The sequence below is a fragment of the Pseudochaenichthys georgianus genome, chromosome 8 (assembly GCF_902827115.2).
Source record: "Pseudochaenichthys georgianus chromosome 8, fPseGeo1.2, whole genome shotgun sequence".
Taxonomy (NCBI): domain Eukaryota; kingdom Metazoa; phylum Chordata; class Actinopteri; order Perciformes; family Channichthyidae; genus Pseudochaenichthys; species Pseudochaenichthys georgianus.
The window spans coordinates 23,807,679-23,835,280 of NC_047510.2; the positions used below are offsets into that span (position 1 = coordinate 23,807,679).

Genomic DNA, 27,602 nt, shown 5'->3' on the forward strand with positions numbered 1-27,602 from the left:
ATTTCATCCCTTTCTTTTTTTCTAGTTTTTCTTTTTGTCCATTACACATCAGTGACAAAGACATTGAGACAGTTATGATGAATGAAAATGTACCCATTACAGTAGACATAACGATATTCCCCTTATCTTAATTTAGTATTTTAAAAATATATAATGTCATTTGGTCCCTCATAGAAAAAAACGTACAACGTGAAAGGTTCATTTAGCGGGTGTTACGGGGCTTTCAACTGTATCACATAATCTTCATCAGAACATGCAGCAGTTGTCATGGAAATGGAGGCAGGGACTCAAACAGTCGAGGTGTTTTTGGGCAATGTGACCCCACTAGTAATGGATTGATGAAGTATTAAGGAATTTAGTTTATTTATGTTGGACAGGAGACTTTTGTTGCATCTCTCTCTCCCTCATTTCCCATCATCTCTCTTCAGAGATCTTAGAGTTAACACCTTTAGGAGTAATTACGAGGACCAAATTCTTTAAATGACCCTGAATGACAGCAAATTAATGAGATCAAATCAAATCACCAGCATTCAAAATAGTTGTCCTATCACCATATTAATAGGCATCTGCACAAGAAGGCCTGTTATTTAAGTGTAGTCTGTATTTGGCCTATCGCTTACCTTTCATTCAACAGAGAAGTTAATAGAATAGCATCCATTTACAACTATATGAACACATGTTGATAACCAGCTCAGTGTCCTCTCTAACAAGTATTATATTAAAAATAAATCAGTATTCAGTATCAAAATTAGTATTGGTGAGAGTTTTTATTTTTGTTTATTTTGTAATTAATTGCATGCATCTTTACAAAAGTTAACCGTCTTATTTTCTATATTTGTATTTCATGGCTGCGTTGAACCTTTATACATATATGCGTTGAACGTGTTTATTTTCTGTTTCTTGTCAAGAAGATAGGAGCCAATCAGCACTCCTGAGATATAAGTAGGAACCAATGTGTGTCTTTCCAGATGTTTCGCCGGGAGGTAAACAGGTTTTGACTGCACACGTCAGACACACGCTTGCTAAGAGTAGCTTAGTACATTTTGGTTTGTGAATGCAAGTGTGTATGTATGATTGAAAAGCTGATAGGAGTTTAATGGACAACAATTAAACTAGAAGAAAAACCGATTAAGCTTTCAACTGGACACTTTTGTATCGGAATTGTATTCATCAGACAGTCGTCAGATGGTAACCAATGCGTCAATTACGCAGTACAGCAGCATCTCGGTGGTCTAACGCGTTGGCTTAGTCTCTCCGTGCAATATACAAGGAGTGTATTATTAATACGATTACAGTGCCAATTGTTTCCCTGCCCAACCATTAGCAATAAGAGTGCACTCTTTATTTCGTATCTATCAATGACACCATATTAAGAATGTGACATGCCTATCACCGGACTCCACCACACCTCCACTAAGGTATAATTTCCATCCGTTCCTTTCTCAGAATCTTTGTTAGATCTTTTCTCTATTACCCGTTATTGAGGAATGCACATTGCTTAGTTTAGGTATGTACTCAAAGTTGCCAGAAGGTGGTGCTGCAAATCCACATTCTCAGTTACCAATGTCCTCTCCAATATGAGAGCCATGGACCCAGATGGTTTGAATGCCCACTCTTCTATATGGGATGATAGAAATCAAGCTATATTTGAAAATGAAAGGAAAAAAAGAAGCTGATTTCTGGTCACAAACTATTACTTACTTAGATGTGGATACATTTACTCATGAACTTTACTTAAGTATAACTTTGAGGCACTTGTAGGATTCTTTAATTAAGTATTTCCATGTATTGCTTTACTTTATGCTTCTATTCCAACACAATTCAGAGGCAAATAATACATAATAGATGCAAACAAATTATTGATCTTGTATTATTGTATGTTAAAATACACTTTATTGATCTGTCGGTGGAATTCACAAGCTACCAGGCAGTATATGAAGTAAAGCATGGTCCTCACTTAGCAGCTGCACCATTAAAGCCATCAACACATTGATGCATTATTATTAAAAAACATACAAACTATGAGGCAATATATTCTGAAATGGGCCAGTTTGCAGATACTACTGCTGGTACTTGAATTATTTGTTGATTCTAAGGTTTAGTACTTTAAAATTAAAATTGGGTGGGTTTTATTTTTAACAGAGTATTTCTAAACTGTGGTAGGCCATTACAACTTTCACTTTAGTAAAAGCTCTACCTTTAGCCTCTTGAAGTGTCTGCAGCATCACTGTCCACTAGAAGGAACCTTTCACCCCTCACATAGTTCTGCTCTCATGTTGCAACTGAAAATCACAGAAGCATCAAACAACAATTGTATGTCCAGAATCTGTAATACATTATATTTGACAGGTGATGCCAGTTGAGAGAGGATGTAGAAGAACATATTAAGACTTAAAGGTCGAGATTTAGGACTCATGTGGAGAGTTTCCTGAGGTATTGAACTCAGTCCAGTAGGTGGCAGCATGTTTAAGCAAATCAAATCAAATGGAACCATCCTGAATTCAGACTGTGCACATGGTGGTTCTGATTCATATGGAGGTTGTGTCTTGCTTAATATATCTTTAAAAAGTCGTATCATATAAAACAATTGTATATTTTTGAGCTTATGTGTTTTCACCTCATTTGTCTAGGAGCCTAAAGGGAGACAGTGTGCTGTTTGTGGAGGGGACCCCGCGTCTTAAAGGCATGCTGCAACGCCGTGACGCAATTCGCACTCTCCTGCTGCAATACATTAAAATATGAACCGCCAGGGTTCCGACGTGAGGATGCTTCTTTTGGGTGTCATTGTCATTTTAAATTGTGAGTAGAGAGGGGGGTGTCGCTGTCTGAACACCACCCATTCACCAAAACAACACACGGGATCAGCGTCTCTTTGACAGATCTCGCTGTCGGTCCGCACCTCTCGCTGGGTGCACCCTCCGCAGGCTCCGGACACAAAAAAGCTCTCCACGCAGGGATCCTCATCGCATTACGCACATTTGAAGCCAGGATGCAGAGCGAACCAGTGGCCTGTACATGAAGATGCGATAACTACGGTAAGATTGGACGTTTTAGTTGTCGATTTGATTTGCATATCAGTTGTTCGGTCCATGGCTGTCACACGGTTACAGACAAAAAGAGCCTGAAGTTAAGGAGGACAAAGGGGCGGATGGAGACACAGGAGCTTTAATTATGTTGTCTTAACACGACCAGCACCCTTATGAAAATAGCTGTGTGTATGCTACTGTATGGCCCTGTGTACTGGGGTGTGCTTCCTTAAGAAAGCAACTGTATGTAGCTGTTATAGATTTTAAAATGCTCAGTGTTTTGATCCTGTTGTCTATCACAGCTGTGTGGAGCATTGGAAGACATCTGTGGAGCAACTGTGGCTCATGTCCATCTATGGAGCTGTGAAGTGCACAGGTAGATCAGATGCTCAATCCTCTCCTCCCTTCTGTAGCAGGCCACACCATCACAGCCACCACCTAGACTTTCATTTAAGTTTCACACCAAATGTATTCCAGGGTTAGATCACCATATGTCTGTCCTTGTGTGAACAGGTCTAAAGAAGTGTATAGTGGATTCTCATAAATGTGAATTTGTTCTACTGTTATTACGATGAAGGTTATTGTAAGACTCTGCTTGACACTGACATTTTATTTTATGCCCTTCCACTTGTTCAGCCTAGTGTCCCCTTCATGCACACGAGATCACAACATTATAATGAGAGGCTATATATAGCATCTTGTTAAGTCACAGTAAAACTAATGATGCTGCTCTGGAAGTGGATGACAACAGTTGCACGTTCGCCATTAAATCAATCTCTCTCTCTCTCTCCCTGTCTCTGTCTCAAGGGATGCTAGCACCATGAGTGCAGGTTGTGTTGCAAGAGGAGATTGAATGCCTCTTTAATCTCAAGGTAAGACTTATTTTCTGCTTTGAATTTATGTGTGTGTGTTCTAGTTGGTAGCGCTGGAATTGATCCGTAGCATTGAAAGGCTCTCCTTCATCTCAACTCCCCTTATTCAAACCCAAACCTCATTCACATATTCAACATTGTTAATCATGCATGTGGCTGCTGAAAGCAAAGCACATGTTTGTATACATTATAACACGCTGCATTAATTACTTTCTTTTTTTAAATACCGACAGCTGTGTCCCGCAGTGAGGTGTGTGTTTGTAGATGGGGGGGGGGGGGGGGGGCTTGTGTCAGCAAGTCTAAAGGGAATTCTCTTTCTTCTTAGGCTCAATTAGACAAATTGCTGTGAGGGTAAAAGCAAACAGTGGCAGCTGATCCATCTAAATGGGCAATTGTCTGTGGATAAAAAAAGGGGATTTGATCGCACACTCTGTTGCATGGCCTGAAATACATCCGAGATTCACGTAAAAATACAACATGAACAAGAAATATTAAGCTTGAAAAATGATGTCATTAGATCCATCTGTGTTAACAAGTGTGTGCTGCAGGCTGTGAATGTTGAAATTGAAAAGTCTGGAGTTCACATTTTGTGCCAAGTTAAAATAATTTAGCTTGAGGGCGCCTTGCAAGCCAACTCTTGAGTCAGCGTTCGACCTTGAACTTGTGGATACATGCTATGCTGTTGAAGTTAGGATTCTGTACATGTAGCATGATTTTGTACTTATTCTAATCCAGAAACCAGTTTAAAGCTTTGGTAAAGACACTTTAGAGAATAAAGGCAGCATAACAATTACATTTTATTAAGCACCATCAGCAGAAGATAGGGAAATAAGAAACATTGGTGACACAGCCAATGTTTGTAGTAATAGTAATGATAATGTGAGTAATATGAGAGGAAGGTGCTAGAAGTATCCTGGTTGCTTATACTATATTTCCACAATATTAATCACCACGGTATTCCTCCTGCCAAGGTCAACGGATACAAAACTCAGACAAAACTATTTATGTTTGAGCTCTGAGAATAATTTCGAAGGTTTATTATACCAGAGATTAATTAATTCAGTATGTGTTGTTCCTGTTAGTTTTGAGAAGTAAAGTTCAGAGAATCCTGTGTGTGTTCCAACTAGCTCTCGTTAGACCTCAACTTCTCCTTCTAAATATCAAAATGAATCTGTAAATACCGTGTCACTTATGCTGTCTGCCTTAAAGCAAATTCACTTTTTTATTCGGTTTTCTAGACAAGAGTTTGTCATAGAAAAGTGCAATTGAATCTAGTGTTTTCATTATTCTGGCAAAGTTGGTGTACAAAAGTAGCACCCAGGGGGCATTGATTTGGCTTGTTTTATATAAATGTTGTGGGCTGGAGGTACACTATGAGTCTGTTTTTTGAGTTGTGTTCCGTATTTCCAAATAAAATAAATAATAGTTGTACAAATAGGGATATTTTAGACAACAATGCTTTGGCAACAGCTTTGGGAATACCCTTTCCCGATTTAACACGACAAGGCCTCCAAGCACAAAGAAAACTCCATAAAGAATGGTGGTTTGGTGTAAAACAAATTGGCTGACCTGCACAGAACATCTCTGCACATCTCTGGGTTGAGTCGTGCTAAACTGCAAGCCGGGCCATATCGCCCAACATCAGATCACAACTTCACTGATGCTTTTGTGGCTGAATGGGAGTCAATTCTGCTGGCCAAGTTTCAAAATCTTGTAGAAAGCCTTCCCAGAAAAGGGTTGAAGTGTTAAAAGCTCATGAACATACCCAAGTCGGAAGATTAACTTTCCATCTAGTCCCCAGTTGTGGTGATTGTGATGCTGACAGCACGTGCTGCAGGAAACTTGAATTTGCTAATGGATTTGTTTGCAAGATAAATTGACATGCGACACGATTTAGATGTGAATAAAAACACATGCACAATTGCATTAACACATGCAATAGACAGACTCCTCATCCACACACTTGTTGTTCAAATTAAAAAGCAGACAGAGCAGCGGCTGGCGCTAGTCACTGTGACGAGAAGCCTCCATTGTCACAGCTAATGTCCTCTGACGCTGCTTTTGACCAGACATGAATTTGATAAAAGCACGCTGATAAAGACCATGTTTGACTCGACATATCCTATAAGCATTGATTTACTGCAGCTGGAGAGATACATGTTTGTGCCTACAATTAGGGATGTCCCGATCACCTTTTTTTGCTCCCGATCCGATTCCGATCATTTGATTTTGACAATCTGCCGATACCGATTTTTCCCGATCCGATCTTTATGCAATGCATTAAGAGAAAAAAAAGGTAACAGATAACGGCTGGTCATCCAACGCGATGAATTCAGCTATCTTGGCTGTTATTGTGTTGGCCTTTTCACTGTTCTGGGGCAGTTTCTCTTTCCTTTTGAAAGTCTCTGAAAGTGTCGGTTGTTTCAGTGCCGTTACCTGAGTGGCCGCTGTGTACTCGTTGTGTTGTTGTTGGTGTTTGTTCTCAGGTAGCGTATTAGATTGGTCGTGTTGAACGTAGCTCTGTTCTTTCCACCACGCGGAACCTCTGCCTTGCAAACATTGCATCTGGCTGTTATACTGCCTTCGCTTTAAATTTTATAATACTTCCAAACTCCTGACATTTTCTCTGTCCCGACTCCCGAGTCACCAGCTGAACGTAGCCTCTCGTTAGCTTACTGCTACTATTAGACACTGCGCCCTGCCCACTCTGTTGCCAGAGAAATAAGCAACCAGGTCTATGAAAACAAGCCCAAAGAAAGCAACACATACATGATGTTGTGTAATTTTAAACCAAAACTAAGTCCTCAGGATGACTTTAAGACGTGAACATGGTCATTTTTGTTTTGTAACATTAAATTAAAAAAAAAAAAATTCTAAAAAAAAAAAAGAAATCCCCATCCCCGATTTTTTTCTCCCGATCCCCGATTTTTTGAAAATCACGTGATCTGCTCCGATCCCCGATCACGTGATCGGATCGGGACATCTCTACCTACAATAAAGACAGGGAGAGAAATGGGTGGTGCTTTCATTTTATAGCGGGTATCTGGCGAAACAGGAAGTTGACGTTTGAGACAAAGGAGGAAGTACTGGCTGACTAGGTTACACAAAGAGGTTTGACCTACACACTAAATACACACTTTGTATGCACAGGCTGTACTCAGCATGCAACCCATTTATATGTATGAGGTGTGCACTTCCCCTTTTCCAGAACCAACAATAAATTATAGAAACAAGCAAGGTTGGGGAAGCTAATTTAATTTCAAACTATGAATTACTCTGATGGAGGTGAATCAAGGAAACTACCAGGAGTCTGTTAGGTTAACTGAAGCTTAATAGAAAAAGTTGTGCAAACCACTTTATACAAAAATAAACATAACGTTTATTTGCATGTAGTTCATTTCTCCTACTGCTAACAAGTAGTGGAGTAGAGCTCTATTGTTGTTTAAAAGTACATTCAAAAAACACAATGTTGCATTGGGACAACAGGTTAATTAATTATAATGAACATTTTTATCACACATTCAATGTCCTGTCTAATCACTAGAGCACCAAATGTATATTAATCCACAGCTAAAATAGTCCCCAATAAATGCACTATTCTGTCCTGTTATGTCATCAGCAGCCTTTTATTACATCAGGGGACTCAGATAAAATATAATTTAGTGTATCCTAGCATAACACTGTCTGTGTTATCTGTTTAAGTTGTATAAAAGTAAGTGGGGACTTTCATATTTTACAGGGGATTCTGCACCTGCAGCCTTTACAATTTTAAGATGATACTCCCTGATTAACTGTTCCATCAATGTTCTTCTTGAGATGGAAATAATTAGCTCATACAAAGGTAATCAGACGCTCACTCTCCAGCCACAGAAGGTTTGATCATCAAAGATAACAGGTTTCCTCACACATAGCCGCTGAGAAATACACCCTGCCATGTCATGTAACTCAAATGGGGGTACGCGGACCCCTAGGGGTACGTTGGAGTACTGCAGGGGGTACGTGAGATTTATTGTATGTTAATGAAAGAAAAAAAACCGAATTAATGCATTTAAACAAACTACTAATAGTAGATGAACTACTTTATTCAAAGGTTTACAGTAATTCTGGATAATAAAATGGGCAAAATAAACGGGGTGCTGTCTTTTCCTCTCCCTCTCCTGACAGCCCGTCAGTCTCGTGCAGCTCGCTGAACCTGTAATAAGTGACCCGACAGTAAAGAATACATATATTTATAACTAGTTTAGCTAGTTCCAGAGTAGATGAACTAGCTAAGTGTGTTAGTTAGGTCTAACTCTTAGTGTATTTTGCTCCACTCAACGGTCCGTCACAGCGGCGGAGCTGTGATCATGCAGAGCTGCGTGTTTTCCGTCAGCAGCAGCTGATCTGATCTCTGATCTCTCTCTCGCGTCCGGTTAGACTTCACTCGTGTTTATGTCCAAATCTATCAGATCTAGCTAGTTCTAGTTAATGATATGACTGCCTGCTCATCAAAGGACACCTAAACAATAAGCGTTGCTCTGCAACGGCGTGTGGCCGCAAAGTATAGCATTATGCATATGTTTATATGAGGGGTCAAAATCCCATGCTCATAAAATGCTCATATATCTTTTTCTCTTCATTCCCCACGCCCCAAAATAAATAAATATACCAATTTTAGGAAACGTAAGGCAGGAAGTTTGAGCAGTGTGGGTTTTAACAGAGTTACACATATTTCAAAACGCAAAGTGTAATAACTGCAATTTGCCTCCCTGTCAGAATGACAAAGATCCTCAGTGAAGCACAAGCCCATGATTCTCACTAAATTGTAAGTACAACTTATTAAAAAGATCAGTCCAATGCAACTTGTCGTCTTAGTGTTATGGCTTGATGTTAAAATTGGTTTGCCATGAATTTAGTGCTGGATTGTAAACATTTGAAATGTAGCATTTAAGTGTTTCTCAGTTACAAGGTTGTTGTTTTAATAAATCAGACACCGATGGTGCAGCACTGTACTGTACCTCTTTATATAGGCATGTTTTCCTTAACAAATTGTGTTTGCGCTGATCAGGCGGTACTTGGCTGAATTTTTTTTTCAAAGGGGGTACATTATTGAAAAAAGTTTGAGAACCACTGATGTAACTTATATACTAATTGTCAGTGTCTGTGCTAATGCCTCTATTGTGCGGCACATCCCTGTCAAAAAGGGGGGGTGGGATTAATGCTTTAGATATTTTGAGCTGCTGCTGAGGATTCTTCTAACGATGTCGGTCTGATGGCAGTGCTGCTTGTTGAATTTAAAGAGCTTCTTTTGCTCAACACCAAGAGAGCTTGTAACAACTTGACACAGTGATCCATGAATACTAATTTTAAATATTATATTCAAGATTCTTCTACTTGCGTCTCCTATTAGCCACAGGCTATTATCTCTCCATTCTCATTTCACAGTCAGTCTTCCTTTTATGATTACTAATCAGACACACTGTATTCCCTGCACTCTCATAATCCTGAAAAACATGCGACACTAAAAGAAACACTGCCCATTTATTCCTAGTGTTCATACAGGATAAAATAATAACAACATTGCAAATATTCATCTGTAAATACACTCACAGTCGATGTTTTTCTGTCTCCCTCCCTCCATCACTCCATTCATCATATAATAGGGTGGAGTATGACTAATACCAAATCCTCCGGCTGTTTGCTGGCTGTCAAGCAGATTATACATTACTTAATATGTTTTGATGCCTGTGTGTTTGGTCAGAACTGCGCATTGATCCACCTTTTGATCTCCAAACTGTCTAATCTGGTTAGGCGACACCAGACTTCGATTTTCATAGCAAATCCGCTAGTTTTCAAAGTGAAGCGTTAAACACATTTGGCACCAGTTGAGAAAATCAACAGCTTGTCATGAAGAAAACAATCACATGTTTGTCTTGACGCTGACAGAGAAGATCTGAGTCAACAACTAAAGATGTCGGGAGAAAATGTATTGGTGTTGACCACCATAATTAGAGGTTATTAATTGATCTTGCGCTCTTTAGTCTTTGTTTGAAAAAGTGTTCCCAACAACAGCTAAATTATAAACAAACACACTCTCTATTTCTCTTTCACCCTTCACAAAGAGGTAGATCTAAGTTTGTTCCATACCTTTGGTGCTTTGGTTGAGCTCCTACGCACACGCACACACACACACACACACACACGCACACGCACACGCACACGCACACACACACACACACACACACACACACACACACACACACACACACACACACACACACACACACACACACACACACACACACACACACACACACACACACACACACACACACACACACACTGATAACCCTTCACTGGAGATTTGAACAAACACTCACATACTCTGAGGAGACCAGGGTTATACAGTGAGGAGGAGCTGCCTTGCTAAACAAAAGGACGCGGGCATAAGGAACAAGATGAAAGCTTTACTGTTGGCATGGCAACCACCAGATGATCTGCATGGCAAGGTTTGACGTGTTGACGGTGGATTCTGGGTTGGAGAGAAAGAGAGGTGAGGAAAACCGGTTTGATCCAGCTAAGCTGCGTGAGTGTATTTATCTCCTCTTTTATTGACATTTTTATTCTCCTTCGTCCTTTCGTCAACAGATTCAGAGCAGCGTTACGTGACATCAAACCTCCGCTATAGGAGCTCATTATGCTGCCAGTCCAAGGGCTAAGACCCTCGAGCAGCAGTGTGTGTGTGTGTGTGTGTGTGTGTGTGTGTGTGTGTGTGTGTGTGTGTGTGTGTGTGTGTGTGTGTGTGTGTGTGTGTGTGTTCATATCGGCTTTTGGGTGTTTGAGTGATTGTCTTATGCTGTTGGCAAATATATTGGTCTAACAGGCGTATTGACACATCACACATTAATAGTGTCAGGGTTGGTCCCTACTGCCCCTACTAAAGCAGCTCCAATAGTACAGAAATTATATACATGTTTTTTCCCCCATTACTTTGAATGCTCTTTTGCATGTTATCTTATTTATTTATTTATTTTAATCAGGCATTCAAACATTAATGATCAGGCTGAATCAAATACGTTTTTTTTAGTTGATAATAGACATTAATAGGGTTGACCTTGGGATTGATCATATTTTTTAAATATATTTCTTACAGTTCTAAACTCATTGATACATTTTTTTTTTTATATATGATTTATTTTTGCAATTTTCAATACACAAAGACAGCAGCAATACAATGCATTACCCCTGCGATTTCTAACAAAACAACCCTAAGACACAATACATCAGTTACAATTAGACAATAATGTAATAATGAAATAAAAAAAAAACATAATAATAAAAGAAATTTTAAAAAAAAATTAAAAAAAAGGAAAAAAAAAAGCCTGCGAGACATTTTGTGAGCATTCCTGTGAGCTGTTGCGGTACAGGGGGGGCGACTCAGCCAATGGGGACAGACTCCAACTGGGGGGACTTAACATGTTCTAAGAAGGGTAGCCATATTTTTGTGAACTTCAAGTCTGAGCCCCCAATACAGTGTTTAATTTTTTCCAATTTCACAAAGTATAGGGCATCCTTTATCTAATGTGTATGAGAGGGGGGACGAGGACTCTCCCAATGCATCAAAATAACGCGCCTAGCCAGCAATGTGAGGAAAGCTACAAGTTCAGCGAAATAGGATGGCAGTAAATGGTTAACGGGTAAGACACCAAACAGGCCAATTAAGGGTGAGGGATGGATGGTAACAGACGTGATAGCTGAGAGTGAGTCAAAGACAGACTTCCAAAACTGAGATAGGGTGGGGCAAGTCCAAAACATGTGGGCGAGATTAGCTGGTCCTAGGTGACATTTATCACAGTTAGGATCAGTACCAGGATAGATGCGAGCTAGTTTACTTTTGGACCAGTGCACTCTATGGACCACTTTACATTGTAAAACCCCGTGGCGGGCACAAATGGATGATGTGTGGACACGTTTCAAAATAGACTGCCAAACCTCAGTCCCTATCTCTATATTGAGGTCCTCTGACCAATTAGTTCGAAAGTTATCAGAGGGCAGAGGGTGGCATGTGAAAAGAGTATTGTATAGCTTTGAAATGGTACCCTTGAGGTTAGGGTTAATACTTAAGATAGTGTCAACCCAGGTAGAAGGAGGAATAGCAGGGAAACTTGGAAAACGATTACGAATAAAATCTCGGACTTGTAAATATCTAAAGAAGTGGGACTTGGGTAGATTGAATTTACGGGCCAGCTGATCAAAAGATGCAAATGTTCCATCAATGTAAAGTTGTTTTACAGACACAATCCCATTGATCTCCCATATTGAAAAGGCAGCATCAGTGATGGAGGGAGTGAACAGCGGATTGGAATGCACAGGGGACAGTAGAGGTATTCCCTGGAACCCAAAGTGCCGTTTAAGTTGAGTCCAGATCTTGAGACAGTTTTTAACTACAATATCTTTGGAGTATTTTGAGGATGGTAACGTCAGGGGGAGGCACAAGAGGGACGTCAGAGAAGAAGAGCCACATGAGGCATCCTCAATCTGCAGCCACGGTGGAGGTTGTTTGTTAATACATTGCCAGGACAATAAAGTTTGAATGTTAGCGGCCCAATAGTAAAATAAAAAGTTAGGCAATGCTAAGCCACCCATTTCCTTGGTTTTTTGAAGAATGTTTTTTCGAATTCTGGGTGTTTTCTTGTTCCATATAAACTGAGAAATTGAGCGATCGAGTGAATGGAAGAAATGTCTCGGAATGAAAACTGGTATACACTGAAAAAGATATAGAAATTTGGGGAGCACATTCATTTTAATGCAATTTATTCTGCCAGCCAGAGATAGAGGTAGGAGAGACCAACGTTGGAGGTCTTGAGTCAGTCGAACCAACAGAGTGGAGAAATTGCACCTAAACAAATCTGAGAAGCTCTTGGTCACGTAAACGCCCAGATACTTAAAACTTGCCAGAGATGTCTTAAACGGTAACTTTGAAAGGGGGTAGGCTGTAGCTGCAGCGTTAATGGAAGCAGTTCACTTTTGTTCAAATGTAACTTATAACCCGAAATCTGCCCAAATTCCCTCAGCACAGCCGATACTGGAGGAATAGATTTGTCTGGGTCCGAGATGAATAGCAGAAGGTCGTCAGCATACAAGGAGAGTTTATGCTCAATTCCCCCCCTTGAGATGCCCTGCATCTGACTGGACCTGAGGGCCACCGCCAGCGGCTCAATGGCAATGGCAAACAAAAGAGGAGAAAGTGGACAACCCTGCCGAGTTCCGCGCTTGAGGGGAAAATAATCAGAATAATCATTATTTGTGCGGACGCAAGCTAGGGGGGATGTATATAGAAGCCTAATCCATGAAATAAATGTGGCGCCAAACCCAAATCTTCTCAATGTGTGAAATAAATAAGGCCATTCTACCCGGTCAAAAGCTTTCTCAGTGTCCATTGAAATAATAATTTCCGGGGAATCAGGAGAAGAGGGTGAATATAATGTCAAATAGACGTCTGACATTGTGAAAAGAGTGTCTGTCTTTAACAAACCCTGTTTTGATCTGTGTAGTCAGAACAGATTCTAAACGTTTTGCTAGCACCTTAGCTAAAAGCTTGACGTCAGCACAAAGCAAAGATATAGGGCGGAAATTACCACAAAGAAGAGGATCCTTGTCCTTTTTCAGTATAAGACAAATAGTAGCCTGACGTAGCGTAGGGGGAAGTGTGCCAGATTGAAACGATTCATTAAACATGTTAAGCAATAGAGGGGTTAACTTATCAGAAAACATTTAAAAAGAATCAGCAGGGAAGCCATCAGGGCCCGGACACTTCCCACTCTGCATCGACATTAGAGCAGCTTTGATTTCATTAACTGTGAAGGGTTCATCTAACCCAAACGATGTTTCAGGGTCAATGGAGGGGATGTTTAGGGACCTAAATAAGTTGTCATATTGTGTCTCATCAGATGAGCTCTCAGAAGTATATAATGAACTATAAAAGTCCTTGAATTGGTCATTAATGGTTTGAGGATTAATAGATATTCCATCAGCAGTATTAATTTGAGTGATGTGCTGAGAAGAAGAGGATTATCGAATTTGGTGGGCAAGTATTTTGCTCGGTTTATCTCCGAATTCATAGTAATTGTGGCGTGTTTTTAAAAGTGATTTTGTTGCCTCTTCTGAGGCCAAAATGTCAAATTCAGCCTTTTTTGTCAGTAATTCTTTGAGAATATCTGCACTGGGGAGTCTACACATCTTGTCTGCAGATCCGATAAAGCCCTGGAAAGGCAGATACTCTTCTCAGTGTTGATTTTTCTTTGGTAAGCGCAATAGGATATTATTTCTCCTCTTAGATAGGCCTTGCACGCTTCCCAAACTGTTGCTGCAGATACAGCCGGGTTAACATTAGTGGAAATAAAAAGGTCAATGCGATTCCTAATAGTTTTGATAAAATCCGGGTCAGAAAGTAGTAGTGAATTGAAGCGCCAGGGGGAACGTGACAAGGACCTGCCGGGAAGAGAGATGTCAACAATGACAGTTGCGTGGTCCGATATAACTATAGGGCTGTATGAGCACGAGCTAACAGAGGGGAGCAATTTTGTATCAATAAGAAAGAAATCAATTCGGGAGAAAGTACCATGAACAGGAGAAAAGGAAGAGAACTGTTTGGCACTAGGATTAAAAAAGCGCCAGACATCTGAGACTGCGTATTGCTCCATGAACAGTTGGATAACTTTGGAAGATTTAGATGGGGCAGAGGGCTTGTTAGATGAACGGTCAAGTGAAGGATCAATACAACAATTAAAAGCCCCTCCCAGAATGAGCTGGCTGCAATTTATGTCAGGAATGGAGAAAAGAACATTTCTGAAAAAGTCCTTGTTGTCAAGATTCGGGCCATACACGTTCGCCTACGTCAGATTGTTGCCACATATTTTGCCAGAACTTTGCGATAATAAAACGGCCACTTGGGTCTGATATAACATTGGACACAGAGAATGGGACAGATTTATGAACAAGAATTGCAACGCCTCGGGCCTTTCTTGAAAAGGAAGAATGGTAAAGCTGGCCCACCCACCCTCTGCGAAGTTTAAGATGGTCTGATGGTTGGAGGTGGGTTTCTTGCAAAAAGGCAATTTTTGTGTTTAAATGTTTTAGATGGTTAATCACATTGTTACGTTTCACAGAAGAATTCAGGCCCCTGACATTCCAACTAGTAAATCTTAAAGCACCACTTGGTGCTGTTAAGGAGTTAGAGTTTAGCATACAATGATACTGGGCAGGTGGTGTACCTGCATGTCCCTGTCCCCATACCTGGCACCTCCCCCCCGCTGACAAGCAACAGGGAGAGAAAAGGTGTGGCGTGAGACCGAGTTTAGTATATTAAGTGTAGAAGCAGCCCACAGGCAAAGGATAAGATAACATGAAATAAACAATATAATAAAAAACCTAACTGAAAAAACATTGGACAAACAATTCTCTGAGTTGACAGTTAAAGTACATCTAGAGCAGTTATATAACACAGTGTAACTACATGACAGTTAGCTTGCTTACGGAGCTATGTTCAAGTCCTGAACAAACTTGACGGCCTCTGGAGCAGACATGAGCCATGTCCGGTTCCCGTTAGGCAGGGTGATGCGCAGCTTGGCTGGGAAGAGGAGAGCCGGTAAAGATTAAAGTTAATTTGTTTGTTCTGAACTGTATTAAAGTAAACATGTATTATTTTAAACTGTATTGAAGTGAACATGTATTATTTGGGACTGTTTTAAAGTAATCCTATATATATAACCTTCTCACTTACACTCAATGACCCAGATACCCTGCTCCACACACACATACACCTCCTCCCACCAGCACACACACATATTCTTTTCAAGGTTCTTTCTGGGGCCAATAGAAGTAATGCACCAATATATCTGTGTACAATGTTTGATTGTCTGGGAAAGAATAGTTTGTGTGAAATATTCCTTGGGAAAGTAAAGGAGTGAACAGGTGCAAGATAAAGATGGACTCTGTCCTTGTTTACTTCCGAAGCTGTCACGCTCTGTTCAGAAGTAAAATACTTTTTCCCAGAACTCTGATTCGCTGTATTGGGCCCGACCCGAAGTGAATCCAACCAGTAAGAACACCTAGGGGAGTGAGCAGCCGACGCAACTCCTCCCCACGGACTCTCTGATTCGCTTAGGAGTAAAATGGGACGGAAGAGCCGAAACAACTCCGCCCCAAATATGTCTATATATACTGTTGTTTATTCATGCAAAATGCACCCTGTTTCTGACTGGCTGGTTCCGATATCTGTGTCGCACAGCAGTAGAACTGGGAGTCCAGAGTACTCTGTAACTTGTATTGGTGTTTTTTACCATTAAAATCAGATTATTGTTATGACTTTTATTCCGGTGTTTTGAACTCCTTCTCTTATTAATCTGACCAGGCTCATCTAACGGCCGGTGCGGAGCGGAGGTGGGCTTTAAGCCACCACCACTGTGTTTGCTCCTACACCGGCTTGTACCCACGCTTGTACAGCTCAGCCATGGGGCTTCTGTATTCGGCGCGCTGCTTTAACACGTCGGGGCTGTAGTCAACATACAAGCGGATCTTATGGCCTTTGTAGTTCAGCTCACCCTGCCTGCGGGCCTCACGGATCACTAGGTCCTTAATTTGGAAGCGGTGGAAGCGCAGGATGACAGGTCTCGGTCTCCCTCCTGGGGCAGGCTTGGGCGCGAGGCTCCGGTGAGCTCGGTCAAGCTCGGGGGGCGAAGCATGAATCTCCGTGCCGAGGGTATCAACGAGGAGTTAAGAGAAGAAGGCAGATGGACGGGGACCTTCGATAGATTCAGGTAGGCCAATAATCCGAAGATTTTGGCGTCTGCTGCGTCCCTCCAAATCTGCTACCTTAGTTTTGAGTGTCTCGTTGTCCCCCTTCAGAGCGGAGCATGCGTTCTCAAGTTGCTGGAGACGTTGGTCGACTTCATTAGCATTACCACGGTCTGTGATAGTGGAATGTATGCTGTCCAGGGTAGATGTCAGAGACTCGAATGAGGATTTGAAATCAGCCGTGAGAGCTGCTCTATGTCCATCCAGTAGCAAGCTAATGTCAGCCAAAGTTATGCTATAGGAGTCGAAGCTGTAGTAATGCTAGGAGTCGGAGCTGGAGACCCTTTGCCCTTTGCCATTTTCAGCTTGTTTTCCCTTTGCTTTCGACATTGCCGGAGGTCTTTGCAGTTAACACTGGCTTATAAAGCCGTTGAAAACAAATTATGTTGAAAAAAGACGAGGTTTAAAAGGTAAATAAGAGTGGGAAAGTTAGAGCCAACCGAGCACGCGTCTATTCAGCACACCCCATACCGGAAGAACTCATTGATACATTTAAATACAATTGCATATTGTCATAAAAACATGGTTGTCTTAATGTTGCCATAGTTTTGATCACACCTGAACATTTACTGAGTGGCAGATGCTGCTGTTCCATCTTTTCCTGGAAAATCTGCCACCCCCTTGAGGCTCTGTCCTCTCCTTCCTCTCTTTCTCCCTTCTCATCCTTTTATTCCTCTATCTCTCTGTCCTTCAGTGGCAAGCGTTGTGGAACTAACACCTTGACTGCGCCCCTGGAGGTGTGTCAAGAGGTGCTGTTACGGCCCGTCCACACAGCGGCGTGCGTTGACGCTTGGCGGTGGGCGTGTCTGAAGCTTGGGGATTTTTTGCGAGCATCGCGACCAACAACCAATCACATGAATCTCCCGCCCCCGACATACAAAGCAATAGCAATGTTAAAACGAAGTAAACTGGATATAAAATCCCCAAACAGGCGAAAACCTACCAGTTTCACCCACTGTCTCTGCCACCTCCCTCCATGCCTCGCTCCTCCAGTTTGTATCCCGGTAGATGAACAGAGACTGATCATACAGCACCGGGTGATTCACTACTGCTATAATGAATTTTCCCTCCATTTTTTCGGAATATGAGGAAATGACCTGCGTAGTCTCTCCCAGGCAGCATACACGCGGTTTGATTGGCTAGCGCTTGTACTGGAAGATTTGCATAAACGGGATTTCATTGGCTGACGCCTCCGTCGAGGCGTCAAAAGTTGAACATTGCTCAACTTTTGAAGCCAGCAACGCCAGCAACGCTCCACGTCGCTTCCCAAAATGCAGTTCGGCTAAAAGTGACGTCACCCCATTTAAAGTGAATGGGCAGAAGCGTTGGAAGCTTCAACCCACGCCGCTGTGTGGACGGGCCGTTACGGCCCCTCCACACGGTGGCGTGCGTTGCCGCTTGGCGGTGGGCGTGTCTTGAGCTTGGGGAGTTTACGCGAGCAACGCGACCAACAACCAATCACATGAATCTCTCCTGTCAATTGCATAAAAGGTTTTACATGTCACACTTTATATGATGAACATTTATGACATTAATGCCTATGGTGCTATTTTACGCAACATTCCATGCTGGCTAAATACTGTCTATGCCTGCTAGCTGTCCATTCAAACGAAGTACACTGGATATAAAATCTGTCTCTGCCACCTCCCTCCATGCCTGGCTCCTCCGGTTTGTATCCCGGTAGGTGAACAGAGACTGATCATACAGCACCGGGTGATTCACTACCGCTACGATTATTTTCTCCTCCATGTTTTGGCATATGAGGAAATTAACTGCGGTCTGGCTCTCCCAGCATACACGCGGTTTGATTGGCTAGCGCTTGTACTGGCAGATTTGCATAAACGGGATTTGATTGGCTGACGCCTCCGTCGAGGCGTCAAAAGTAGAACATTGCTCTACTTTTGCAGCGAGCACCGCGAGAAAAGCTACGCTTTGCTCCCACAATGCAGTTCGGCGAATCGTGACGTCACCCCATTCAAAGTGAATGGGCAGAAGCGTTGAAGCGTTGAAGCGGCAACGCACGCCACCGTGTGTAGGGGCCGTTAGTGTTTGCCTCCTCACAGTCTGAGTATCCTTGATTTGAAAATCAGCCATTTTTAACTCTTCTTCCCTAAGTGCCCCTCGTCTATATTTCCCTGTCTTGTATAATTAATTTTTGGAAGGAATGGAAACAACCAGTACAAATGTGAATTTCTCACATTGCTTTCATTCAGTCCTCTTATAACTGTTGCCTTGTGTAGTGTAAACGGCAGCATATGCATGTACTGTTACCTGGGTGCTAACTGGGTGCTAACTGGGTGCTAACTGGGTGCGGACTGGGACCATGATTACTTTATTGTCACATCAAGTCAAATATTGATTTGAATCACAGTAGCCCTGTTTGCAACATTGATGAATATTCAAGCCAAGAGATAAGGACATATATTTAACATAACATTACAATCATTGAAAACAATATAATCTATCTTTTGAAAGGGAGCAATGGAGCCTGAAAGAAATGCTTGTGTAGTATTAACCTGCGGTATGGTCATGTGACTGTCTCTGGCCCGCAGGAAAACAAAGGACTCACGTGAGCCTTTGTGTCTTTTTCCATTTTCTCCCTCTGTCTACCTGCTTTAGGTGCTCTCTTCTCATTATCTAACTCCCTCAGTATACGCTCCCTTTTTGCCGCTTTTGTTTGCGTTCGTACACATCCAGGCAACTGCACAGGTCATATGACCAAGGAGCTAATTTCTGTGTGCGCTTGTTAGTGAGAAAAGACAGCTTGTGTGTGTGTGTGTGTGTGTGTGTGTGTGTGTGTGTGTGTGTGTGTGTGTGTGTGTGTGTGTGTGTGTGTGTGGGTGTGTGTGTGTGTGTGTGTGTGTGTGTGTGTGTGTGTGTGTGTGTGTGTGTGTGTGTGTGTGTGTGTGTGTGTGTGTGTGTGTGTGTGTGTGTGTGTGTGTGTGTGTGTGTGTGTGTGTGTGTGTGTGTGTGTGTGTGTGTGTGTGTGTGTGTCTCTGGGCTGTTAGTGACAATCGACTGCTCCATCAGCCACTCTCCCTTTCTCTCTCTGCATCCTGTGTTCATCTTCAATCCCTCTGTCTCACCCGATCTATCTTCCGGCTGTCACCCACCCCTTTTATTGCCTCGCCGACTTGCTCCTTACTTGACTTGCTCTCCATTTTCCTCCTGCCCCATTTTTCACACAGTCATCGGCTCAGTATGTGCTGGACGCCCGCCTTGATTTCATTTTCCTGGTTTTACTTTTCTACTTGATCTTCCTTCTGTGGAAACTTGGCGTGCCGACTTAACATCCTTCAGCAGAGGTCATGGTAGTCTGTCCTCGACACCTGCTGACTCATCCAATCACATCAACACTCTGTTATAAAGAGGACAATTCAGTAGAATGGTTTTAGCAAAGATAAGACTCCTCAATTGAACAAATACAGCAAGCACACATCAACAGAAACACAGACAAAATATATCATGATATATTATCATGGCCTCATGTAGGCATCAGGCCTACACATAATTTCAAAGCTGTGAACTTATAATTTCAAATCAGAGGCTTCAAATATGTTGTTTTTAAAGTCAAAATATCTCTCAGCACCTGTTGAGTAACTGTTGAGTCATTAGTATTGATCCTTGACATAAAATGACTCCCACATGTAACGATACAGTGGATTGTGGCCGGTTTCTGCTAAAGGACTGAACATTAAATGGGGAACTTCAAAGATTTTACTCAACAATATATTTGTACAGGTGTTGGGGAGTGCTTCTGTTAATAACACGTTTTATAAAGCCCTTTATGGCTCAATTGGGAGCAGAGTGAAGTAAATTGCCTAAACTGGTGTCTCTTTAGTCACTGATGGTCAAGGCTAAGTAGTAAAAATGTGGCTTGTGGAGGTAGAAATAAGGGATTTCACCAGAAGACCTAATAGCGCTATACTGCCATAACAAACACAACATTTTAGACCAACCTGTTGGTGGTTAAGTTGTATTTTGGGTAATGAAGACGACACAGGTTTTTTTTTGTTTTTTTTAACCTTTATTTATCCAGGTGTATCCCATTGAGATCATTGATCTCTTTTTCAAGGGAGACCTGTTTTGACAAGGAATAATGGCTAAACAACATTATATTGCTTCTTGTATCATGCTATGCTAGGTCCGCTGCAACTCTGACTACTTTTAAATCCAGGCTGAAGACTTTTCTTTTTGTCGCTGCTTTTAATTGAACTATTCATATCTTAGACTGCACTGTAACTTTTATCCATGTATTTTTTCTTTTAATGTTTCTTTTATTAGCTTTTCTTTTTAATGACTGATTTTAAATGCCATTTTCTTAATGTCTTTCATTTTTTGTAAAGCACTTTGAATTGCTATATAAATAAACTTGCCTTGCCTTGCCTTGCCTTGCCTTGCCTTGCCTTGCCTTGCCTTGCCTTGCCTTGCCTTGCCTTGCCTATGTTAATTAGATTCAATGCTTAATCACTGGAGAGCTCTATGCATATACATTTTAACTTATTTTCAGACATTTTATTTTGATACTGTTCATTCATTTCACCAATGTATTGTTCTTCACACACCTTTCACCTTCCTCTATCATGGCATCTGTGCTGTTTTCTACTGTCCTCCGCTGGCAGCATCTTGGTGGGTTTAATCCTATTTAAAGACAAGCTTCCATCTTTATCGATTCGGTGAGGTCAACCTGTGTTTATGATTGATAACAAAGGCAGCAACGTCTCGCATACAAAACTTACAATGTATTCATAATCAATTGGCACAAATTCTTACGCAGGTTTAAGCATGACCTATTGGTGATTGGATTTCTATTGGTGTAGTAGTGCAACTAAAGTTCTCTGGGAGTCACTTATAAACAAAATGTATGTTGTTTTGTTTAGTCTGTATTTAAACAATAGTATAACATTGGCAATTCACTAGTTCATAGGGGGTTATATAATGCAAGACCTTTCATTGGCCTAGACAAGTCATTTCCTGCTGGTTGCCTGGGAACTGTTCCTCGTCTAGAAATAGGCCTAGCATTTTTTTTTTACCTTTTAAAAAGAGGCCGCTCAACATGCCTCCTCAGGGCCTGAAATCTGTCAGGGTGTGTGAGAGTCCAGAAATATCAACCCATTCATCAAATGCAGAGAGAGGAGAGGGAGACCCACTGAGGCTCAGTCAAAAGAGAAAAAAAGACTGAAAAGTAGACGCATATTGAATCTGCTGCAGCATCTGCTAAATCCAATAAATCAGGTTTTAGATTGAATTACACAACTAGAAACTAAACAACACTGTAGTGAATGCTTTTTGAGGCACACAGTTAGTGTTAAATCAATTAAGGATTTTAGTAAATACCTGATTTTCGGTGGTTCATTCAACTGAGAGAATCAATATGATGAAGGCAAACTGTTCATAAAAAAATCTCCATCTCTCTCCAAGCAGCCGCTCTGTACCTCTCTTCACCACTCATTCTCATGTCCGTTGTTCTTGTTTGTGAAGCAGGATTGTTGGTCGGGAAGGGATTACAGATTGTGAATTAAGAAATGGTCACTGGAGTTTCTGTGTGTATTTCTCTGATTTATCCTGTGTGGCCATTTCCGTTTCCTATTCCACTGTCTACCTTTCACCCCCTTATATTATTCGTACACCCTGCTGCTTTTACCCCCCCGGGGTGCTGGCTTTAGTTGATTAGAGTAGTCCTGCTTGCTTTGATTAATTGGATGAGTCTTCGTGCCAGACTCCTCTTGTCTCCTCCTCCTCATCCAGGAGCGGATAAAACAAACACGGGGCTTTTAATGGCAGTGGTGCATTGATGAGAGGAACTAACTCAAACCGTGGGTGTGTCAGAAAACAGTTTACTCAACCTGAAAAGCAATAGACATGTTTCAAACGTGTTTTAGCTACTCATATAGCCAGCTTTCTTTTGTCTGTGTAAGAACCAAAATACAAGCAGTATGTTATTTTAAATCATTTACAAGTACAAATTCATCCGTTTTGAAATGTACAAGGGAATAACATAAAGGTATATCTGCTAAATGTGATATATGTTAGTAGATACAAGCCCCATGTTAGCAATTAGAATATATATATATTTTAATATTCACGTGGGACTTCAACAAACAGCTATTTTAATCATCAATTTCAATTAATGTGCCGATTACTTTCTCAAGTCTATAAAAACACTGTAAGGTTATAGGAACAAATTCCAACCCATACTGACTGTGTAAAATGTGTACATTTCATATACATTGTACATAGAAAGTACTGATTTATCCACCAGTGATACGGTTTTGCATGGTGACCATCCTTCCATGCTCACCCTGTCGACCTCCAAAACATTTGAATCCGTCCTTCAGGCGTTTGTGACGACAACAACCACTTCCATCTCCATGTCTCCGTCTCCCCTCTTTGTATTTGACTCCTGTCTCCTCTCTGTCATTCTCTTGTCTGTGTCATCCTCTGCATTTTCTCCCTCCATCTCTGCCATTTTTAAGAGAATCCCACTTCAAAAGCTTGTCTCTGAAAGGTCGTATGCAGACTCTACAGTCCCCCGCCCCCCTGTGGCTCTTCATCTTTCTTCTTTTTGTTGCTCTCTTTTATGTCTTTCTCTTTCCTTGTTCTTATTCAGTTTTGCTCTGTCCCTAGCACGGTCATGGCAGGGAACACACAACACCCCACTGTAGCACAGCCAAGTGAGAGGCTGGCAGGGAAAGTCAAATGCTCTGTTATTCCATCCCAGCAAATACAATCTCTGGAGATGCGGCGCCAACCAGAGAGCCCCAAGGGCCGCCGGGGCTTTCTCAGAAATTCTGATTATCATACAAGCTTACCGCTCTGTTGTTTTCCTCTGTCCCTCCTCATTTCTATCAACAGCAGAACGACTCTCTCTCTCTCTATATATGTGTGTGTGTGTGTGTGTGTGTGTGTGTGTGTGTGTGTGTGTGTGTGTGTGTGTGTGTGTGTGTGTGTGTGTGTGTGTGTGTGTGTGTGTGTGTGTGTGTGTGTGTGTGTGTGTGTGTGTGTGTGTGTGTGTGTGTGTGTGTGTGTGTGTGTGTGTGTGTGTGTGTGTGTGTGTGCTTGTTTTGCCCTGCCTGTTTGATTTGGCTAACCAGGCATGATAGACGGTATGCGATGTGGAAGAATAAACAGGCACAATAACTCAATAACAACTTGAGGCCTCATTCAGTGAAATCACTGCACGATGAATGACTCTGGTTCCGCTGCATTGAGAATATACAATAGACGCCTTGTTCCTGTGACCACTGGAGCCTAACTGCTGCTTTGTTGTGTGATTATGTCCTACATATTGTTGTACGTGGGGGGGTACTTATATCTATGTATATGTTTATGTTTTTTACGATACCGTAAAGCATAGATAATGCAAAACATGACAGTTATTGCCTATTAAACAATCAATTGCAGCCTAAATGACGAACGCAGTACTGATATGGGCAGTGTCCATACAATATCTGATGTATGAATACAAACAACTAAAAGGAATACTCACATTTAAGGATTTTGTGCATTTTGAGGTTCATAATTTAAAAACAATTATTACAGTCTTTACCTAAATATTCTTTTGTGTGTAATGTGAATGATGTTTCCAGTAGCAACAATCATCTATCTGACTCTGCTTTTCATCTCAGTTACATTATTATCTTTCAGCTCACTGTGTTGGTTTTACAGCACATAATTATACTGATTTGGTTCATTCTACTCATTATCACCATTTCCAGCAGCAGCACTCAATGAGAAAGCTCTGTTAAACCAACAGCACACAAACAGCTTGCTTTACCGCACCTACTGGCAGAGAAAGTGGTGGAGACCCAACCAGAGGTGAAAGGAAAGTCAACAATGGACTTGAATTCACTGGGTGGCCAGAAACATGACTCAAAATGAATGCGAACATTACGAACAAACTAAATGTCCGAAAAATAGTCCTGCACAAGTAGCCAACCCAATTTAAGTTATCAGAATGTTTTCAGATCGTCATTTCCATCCAATAGTGATGATTTTCCCTCCACGAGTCAGAGTAGTATCCTTCCTCCTTTTGTTTTCTCCTGTATGATCCTTACCACCTCACAACAGTCAGCTGCAGCCCTGTGGGGGGTGGAGTTAAATACAGCTGAAATGCTGATGGCCCCTCTCCTCGGGGCTCATGTGTTCTGAAGTAATCCATTAATCATGTTGCCATAGCAGGGGTGAGTGATGCTGGTGCAACCCAGTCTCACGGCATTACGTGTTCACTAACACGATTTTTAATCTATTGATTCGTGTTCACCAACATGATTTGCCCCTTTTTTTCGTGTTGCACAGCACGATTTTAAAAGCAATGTATTTCTACTGCCTGCAGCACGTCTTTTTCTCCGGTCGGGTCGAGGAAGACCGGAAGCTGTGTGGTTCATAAAAACATGTTCTTACTCAATATCAAGCCACAGTTATTGCTTTTATTTAAAATCGTATAATTTCGGACTTTTGTTGCCGTCTGTGAGGAAAATAAATGGGGCTCAGAGCCTCAGGATACTGAAATCTGTATTTTTTAAATCTTTTTTTCCTTCTAATTTGTTATTCTTTTCAAAATAACACACTGTTATTTACTCACCAATAACACTCAATTATCCTTGCTTTTATTTATTGGTTTAATTCCATAATCTCGGGCTTTTTTGGCGTCCGTCAGGAACTGAATTTCAACATAAAAATAACCGGAAACAGACGTAGGCATTTCGAGCGATTACCTAAGATCCTCAGCTATGGTTTTAAACTCGCTTATTGGATGTTTTAGCCGCAATGCATGCTGGGATGCATGCTGTTTCCGGAAAACATTTTAAAAGAATAAAATAATACTTAATTCCGAGTGTTCTTGCTTTTCTCTTTGAAAGTCATCACATAACGGCATTGTAATACACGGTTCGGCTGCATTGTATATTACAGATCTGCCGTAGTTCTTTATTTATAGAGCCCTGATGAGAAGACCTTTGGAAAAACTGAGAAAATGTCTTCAATTTCTCTTCACACAATACGTCTCCTTGCAGTATCAACACTAATTCGGCTGACTTTTACATTTGATCTAATTCACAGATAGGTTATATTTACACCATATCGGTGCACAGCTGATAGAAAAGGACTGTAGTTTTTAAAGATATTACTGATTTTCTTTGAATGTAAGAATGTAAATACTGAGTCTAAAATAGTATAGCAATATGCTGTAAAATTATGTGAAAGCATGAATAAAACGTGTCCTACACTAATAATACAAAGTTATTATGGCTGTGTGTACCTTGTGTGCACCGCCTAGTGGTTAAAGCACGTTATTGAATTATTGTTTTTATGTGTTATAATAACACATAAAAACAATAATGTACTCTTAATATTTTTTTCATCAAATATTATTTGAATAAAAAATGAAGAGTACATACTTTCATAGGGGGAAAGTAGAAGGTCTGTGATAGAAATATAGAATATAAAAAATCAAGATACTATAAGTGATCTCTACAATAAAACAGTTTAGTGCAGGATGTACAAAGATATTAATAGGAGGAGGTGCAAAACAGAAAAACGAATTAACCTTTATTTAAAAATTAAATAACAGATTAAGGTCTTCTTTTAAATAAGAAAAAAACTTTGGGGGTATCTATCTACAGATAAATATTAAGCCTGACAAAGTACTTAACGTCTAATATATTGCTTTCCTGCAATGTTAACTATGTTGAAGCACTTATTTTAACTGATATTATACATATGAATTATACTCCTATGTATGTAGGTAGAATAAGAAATGTGCAGAATATGAATATGTTTAATGGTGGAGGTACACACATATTGATAGATGTCTTCTAATGCACTGTTGAGGAACCTGTGACCCAAGTGTTTCATTCATTGCATAACTACACCGTAGTTGTGTATATGATATGTCAATAAACCTTTGAAAATCTTGAAAGGGATGTGCAAAATAGCCATAATATACAGTCTTTAATTAACTATTAGTAGAGAATAACGAGTAATTAATATACTTTATTACTTGTTTCCATTCATGTCAATTGCAGATACATGTTTAGTATTCTCAAGCACCAACTATCAAATATCTCTCCTGATTGTTGGCACTTGACAATCACCTTACCTGAATTGTACTCAGGTGTAACTAAAGTCTGATTTAAGGGTTGTTTATATTTCACATAATTAATCAGAATCTGCAAAGTAACTCAAATAAATGCAGTGGAGTAAAAATACCAGGTTAACCTCTGAATTGTAGTGGAGTAGAATTACAAAGTAACAATGAGCTGTCATGTGGGTATATATTAATGCTGCGCATTATGGACACAAGCGATTTTCACCCATTTATTAATTATATGTTTTACATTTGATAACACCAATGTGTTTAATACTGGCAACTTCTAATTGTGGGAAAAACGAAAACGTTCAGTAGAGACGTCCCATACAACATTTTGCGAAACACAATAGCCAGCATGTGTAGTTCTGGAGGGGTGTTCGATTCCAGTTTTGGATAGTCTGGCGTGGTTTCGTTCCATTTCACACAGCTGTTTGACGCTCTGCGTAACCTTACGGGAACTGTAGTCCTAAACGATAGCTGGGGATTATGGGTAGTGTAGTGTCTTCGGCCATCCTAAACTCAGAAATGTTGACAATCGTAATGATCCTCGAAATGTCCCTTATAGGCCTACGTCTGTTTCCGGTTATTTTTATTTCGAAATTCAGTTCCTGACGGACGCCATAAAAGCCCGAGATTATGGAATTAAACCAATAAATAAAAGCAAGGATAATTGTGTGTTATTGGTGAGTAAATAACAGTGTGTTATTTTGAAAAGAATAACAAATTAGAAGGAAAAAATATTTAAAATACAGATTTCCGTATTCTGAGGCTCTGAGCCCC

General features: G+C 40.8%; 1 protein-coding gene across 2 annotated transcripts in view; it reads left to right on the forward strand.

The window, feature by feature from the left end:
* The first annotated feature begins 2,750 nt into the window (after positions 1 to 2,750).
* tex2 (testis expressed 2) overlaps positions 2,751 to 27,602 on the forward strand; it is a 40,867-nt gene continuing 16,015 nt past the window's right edge. The window contains exons 1-3 of one of the 2 annotated variants that reach the window (XM_034089610.1): positions 2,751 to 3,035; positions 3,329 to 3,402; positions 3,834 to 3,898. The gene's annotated coding sequence lies outside the window, so the exon portion shown is untranslated. The remainder of the gene's footprint in view (positions 3,036 to 3,328; positions 3,403 to 3,833; positions 3,899 to 27,602) is intronic. The other variant, XM_034089611.1, reaches the window with a different exon arrangement.